The sequence below is a fragment of the Chiloscyllium punctatum genome, chromosome 27 (assembly GCF_047496795.1).
Source record: "Chiloscyllium punctatum isolate Juve2018m chromosome 27, sChiPun1.3, whole genome shotgun sequence".
In the NCBI taxonomy this organism is placed as follows: Eukaryota; Metazoa; Chordata; class Chondrichthyes; order Orectolobiformes; family Hemiscylliidae; genus Chiloscyllium; species Chiloscyllium punctatum.
This window is the reverse complement of record NC_092765.1, coordinates 20,219,523-20,225,522: the sequence shown is the minus strand read 5'-3', so window position 1 is coordinate 20,225,522 and position 6,000 is coordinate 20,219,523.

The following is a 6,000-nucleotide window of genomic DNA, read 5'->3' as shown; positions in this document are numbered from 1 at the left end:
GAAATACATGGTGGGAGGAGCTTCTATAACTAGTCCTTGTTTGATTTTGTACATGGCGGATTAATGTCAGCAAAATTGTTCCTGAAGGATTAAAAGGCAACAAAATGCTTGCTACAATATCACTATAACCAACTTGAAAACAAAGCAGCTCTGTGTTATCTATGAAAAGTAAAATGTCCAAGGAATACTTGGTCAAAAATATTAATCTCAATTTAAACATTGACAATTTCACTCAACCTTAAGTTATTTTTGACTGCACTGCCTGAAAGTATGTTAGCAGATTTACTACCAACTTTCAAATGAGAATTTGATAAATATTCAAAGAAAAAAAATTGCAGGTATATAGGGAAGAGCAAAACTGACCACAATTGTTTGAATTATCTTTTATGCTGTAAGGTCATTTGAAAATAATTGCAAGAATAATTTTTCTCAAATCAACTTAAGATTAGTTAAACTGAAACAAGTTTTAGATTGAAAAATGCTGAAATAAATGAAGCAAAAGGAAATACTTTTAAAAATTTCAACTCAATCTGACACTTTTACATAATTTAGAATTAAGGTTGGCATTGTGTAATAGTACAAAATGGGTGTCCATTTTAGGTCTCTCTTTAAATTTCCAATGACTCCAGGAGTGCCACTGTCTCTATAACCTACTTGGTACAATGAAATGCCATACAATTCTGAATAATTCCTTTAGATTGGAGACAGTGATGCTTTAGATTTCATGAGGGATATCATCAGGTCATTTAGTCTCTTAACCCAACCACGTGATTCATTATGGAATCTCATTGGTATTAGCTTTGAATGAGGAGTGGGACTATTCAGTTGATCTTGCAGAAAGCCAGCATAGATATGAAAAGGCTAAATGTCTATTTTACAAAACCCTAGCAAGAGATATCAGCCTGTGACAAAAGATTAAAATGTAGCATTTTACTGGGAAAACAAATAACATAACTGGAACAAAAAAGATTTTATACCTAATCAATATAAATATGATCTAACTTGAAGAGCATATTAAAAAGTTAGTATTTGTAATTGAATGTTTCCTTCCTGCTGTGTAGTTTGTTACTTATGGCCATATTTACTAGCAGATTTGGCCAAGCTTAATTTCAATATCCACTTTAGGTGTGCAGGCATTTTAGTGCTTACCAAACACATTCGTGTCAAGAGCGTGGTGCTGGAAAAGCACAGCAGGTCAGGCAGCATCCAAGGAGCAGGAGAATCGATGTTTTGGGCATAAGCCCTTCATCAGGAATGCATTCATGGATTATATAATCCAAACCTCAAGTTTTTGGGAATGCCATATATGTAATTTTCTGTTTTGTGTCTTACAAATGAACAGCTTGGAAACAAAACATGCTGCTGTGGGGTCTTAGAACTCATACCTTTCAAACTGTAATTGGAAACCAGCACAAATAACACAAACTGATTTGTCAGTCTCAATGTAATGATGTTGAAATAGTTGTGGCAGAGTACAGTTTAATTATTTTGTAGTAGTTCAGGATAAGCATGAGGGAGAAAGGAATAGAAGAATTTATATTGATGAGGTTCATTGAAAAGGTGGGAAAAAGTTCATATGGATCATAAACACCAATATGGACTCAATGCACTGAATGGCTTGATTCGGTGTTCCAAATTTGATGTTGACCACGTCATTAGGATGTGTTCGGAGATGTTTCAGGAAATGGTGGGGTTTGAGAAGGAATATCAAGATATACAATACACTTAAACAGAAACATGTTTAAGCTGAAGCCATATTAAGAATTAGAGGTCAAGCGAACATAGATACACAGCACATTGTTAAAATGAGTTGCTGGCTATTCAGATAGAAATTTCCAGATTCCCCAACAAACTTAGTAAAAAAAATTCTCAACTCCTTTGTAATCTTCCTGCTGTCTACCTCAAACCTATACCTTGTGAATTATGAAACTGTTAAGTGAATTAGGTCCTTTATGGATTGGTAGTTAAAACTGGTCAATCTCTTGTGTCTGAGGGCTTTTGCCCGAAATGTCGATTTCGAAGCTAATTGGATGCTGCCTGAACTGCTGTGCTCTTCCAGCACCACTAATCCAGAATCTCTTGTGTCATCCTAACTGCCTTCCCACTTATTTTTGTGTCATCCACAAGCCATGACTGCTATGAGAGATAGACAGCTGGCTCAAATCAATTTTCACAACACAGTAAACTAAACTGAAGTCCCCCCCCCCCCCCCCCCAAATGGTCACTCTCATGGCTCCTAACTCGGCTTTTGAATAACCCATCTCAAACTTAGCAATTAATTTCTAGATGCCAGACCCAGGTGTTCATATACTTACAGGGTCAGAGTCAAACAGGATTGAAATATACCCAGTCCAACTAGTCCACACCAACCATGTTCCCAAACTAAACTAGTCCCATTTGGCTGCATTTGGCCCATATCCCTCCAAACCTTTCCTATTCATGCTCTTAGATAAATGTCTCTTAAATGCTGTAACTGTACCTGCATCCACAACTTCCTCTAACAGTTCATTCCATGCACAAACCACCATATTAAAAAGTTGTTCCTCATGTCTTTAAAATCTCTTCTCCTCTCAACTTAAAAATGTGCCCCTAGTTTTGAACTCTCCCTCCCTAGGGAATAGACTCTTGCTATTCACTTTATCTATATCCCTCATCATTTTTATAAACACCTATAAAACTTCCTACACTCCAGAGAAAAAGAAAGTCTCAGCCTATCCTTATAACTCAAAACTTCCATACCCAGCAACATCCTGGTAAATTTTTTCTGCAGTCTCTCCAATTTAATAACATCCTTCTTATAGCAGAGTGACCAAAACTGCACACAGTACTCCAGAAGGGGCCTCACCAACATCTTGTACAACCTCAAAATGATGCCCCAATTCCTAAGGGCTGAGCAATGAAGGCAAGGTTGCTAAATACCTTAACCACCATATCACCTTGCAATGTAAATTTCAAAGAATTATGTACTTGAATCCCTAAGTCTCTCTGTTCTACAACACTATCCAGGGGCTTATCATTAATTGTATTAGTCCAGCCTTTGTTTGTTTTACCAAAATGCAATACCTCACGTTTATCCAAATAAAGGTCTAAACACATTGACCCAATTGATCAAGATCTCTTTGTAATCTCAGATAACCTTCTTCACTATCTACATTGCACCAATTTTGGTGTCATCCACAAATGTATTAACCATGCCACCTATATTCTCATCAGAATAGCTCAAACACCTGGACAGGCCTATCCCACAAGCTCAGTGTGTAAAATAAGCTCTCCTTCATTTTTTGTGTACATGTATTGAACTATAAAAAATTTCAAACAGGGAAAAAAAAAATCCCTCTCTGGATCACACAAACACATGGAGGCCTCTCCCACAAACTCCATGTGGGAAAAAAAACTCTCCACTGATATTCTCTAGAATATAAGTCCCAAATGATTTAAAATAAAAATTCTGCTTCTGCTATATAATCACCATAAGAAAATCACAAGAAAAGCATGCAACTCTGGAGAAGTTGCAAAATCCATGCTACTCTGACTCTACCATCTTTTTGAATAAAAAATACTTTGACAGAGAGAAAATTAAACATAGTAAGCTGATGTGTATTTTAAACTCTAAAGCTTTATTTGTGGTCTCCATTCACACCAAAGACAGACGAAATACATGGTTAAGGCATAAATAACAAAACTGACCAGATTATAAATTCATGAAGCGTTCCACATTTTTAAGAGGTTTATAAAATCATGAGGGGAATAGATAGGATAAATAGACATGGTCTTTTCCCTGGGGTGGGGGAATCCAGAACTAGAGGGCATAGGTTTAGATTGTGAGGAGAAAGATATATATAAAAAAAACTAAGGAGCAACTTTTTCATGCAGAGGGTGATGAGTGTATGATTCCAGATGAACAGAGGAAGTGGAGGAGGCTAGTACAACTGCAACATTTAAAGAGGCATCTGGATGGGTATATGAATAGGAAGGGTTTGGAGAGATACGGGCTGGGTGCTGGCAAATGGGAATGCCTGGTCAGCATGGAGGAGTTGGACCGAAGGGTCTGTTTCCGTGGTGTACATCTCAATGACTGTTTTTCACAATGTTGTTTCAGTTATAAATGTGGATTCCTTCACTATTTTTCTGAAATATTGATCAAGGATACTTCAGTTCACTCAGGCAAAGACAGCAATACTTCTAACTCAGTTTTCTACTTTGAGCTTCCAGAAGCTGGTGTATCATATTAGGCAAGGAACTTTCAAATCATCATGCTTTCTCTGTAGAGGCCCAGAACCATCTCTCAGAAGACTTAGTTCAAAAAACATTTATTCTCTGAGTGGTTGAGGCTTCTGAGGCCTCAGGAAGATTCAGTTAACATTCAACAATTGTCAACTGTTGAACATAGGATCTCTTCCAGACTTGGCAGAGCCAATTTCCAGGCACAGACCTCTAATAGCTAACTTCTGCTGTTTAAACACACTGCTTTTCCCAGGGCCAGAGTGTCTGTTGGAACCTTTTAATCAGGGCTTAGCCTGCAATTACCCTCGAGGTGTTGCCTCACAAACAAACAAAGCTTGCTTGGCCTGTTCTTTGCCTTCCCCCCCACAAACTGTCCCAAAGTTCACAAATCATTTCCAGCTCATAATTCAAAATGGATAAAAGAACAAAATTTTTTTCAAAAATGAAAAATCAGCAAGGCTTCCAACAGTGACAATATATTCAATTCCCTCATCTAAATATACAGACATACAAGCCCTTCTCCTAGGTGCTAGAGGTCATAGGTTTGGAAGGTGTTAGTGAATGAGCTTTGGTGAACTTCTGTACATCTTGTAGATTGTATTATAGAGCTGCTATTATAGTGCATTGTGATGAAGTGAGTGGATATTCTAGCAGGAAGTAAGCAGCAGGATGGTTCCTTGCCATATTTGACCAAATGCAATGAGACTTTGTGCAGTCTGGAGTTAATGTTGAGGACTTGTAGGGCAATTCCTTCCTGATTTGTATAACATTGAATTGCTACTTCCCGTGGGCTGACATAACCCAGAGATAGTGGTGGAGGTGGCTAGGACATTTGATCATGTCTTTCAGATGATGTCTGGCTATTACATGGACCAGACCTGGGAATGGCATTCCCAATTTTTGTACAAGCTTTCAGATATTGGTAAGGACATCTTTGCAGGATCAACAGGCTAGCTTTGCCACTGTCATATTTGGTGCTTAGGTTGGCAGCGTATCAGTGATTTGCACTGCTGCCTCAGTGCCAATGACCTGGTTTTGATTCTAGCCTCAGGTGACTGTGCAAACTCCCAATGCCTGCATGGGTTTCCTCCAGAAGTCCAAAGATGTAGGGATTAGGTGGATTGGCCATAGGGAAGTTTAAGGTTACAGGGATGTGGTGGATCTGGATAGGATGCTCTTTGAAAGATTTGTGCGGACTCCCCACAGTGTGGGGATTCTACCATAATAAAATATTTGCGGCCCCAGCACTGATCGGTCCATTGATTCAATTACTTCCAGATTACCATCCTGAAAATGCCCTGCTATACCAACTGTTTTCTATTACAACAACAAGACAGAAAAGGAAACTATTTTGAAAATGTATCAGATATTTGCAAATCAAAAGTCATTCTGATCCTAGCAGAAGCAAACAAACAAATTTCTAATACTTTTGTTCAGCATGATGGTTTACATCATATTTCAATGCTGAATTAGTGACAAGCTTTCAGTAGTGAGGATACACAAGCTTGGAAAGCTCATGGCACAATGGTATCCTCTGGGTCAGAAGATCTCGGCTCAAATTCCACCTTCCCCAAATGCATGTCATAAACAAATGAGCAGGTTGATTGAATTATCTACAACTACAGTGTTGGGGATTATGCCCTCATATATAGATTGCTCATAATTCTCAAGATAATCGCCATCTGCCAACCACAATGTTCCTTCATTGGGAAACTTAAGCTTTTCTATTTATTCCGTCTTCCTGGAGGAAAAGATTCCTTCCTGGATTAAACTTAT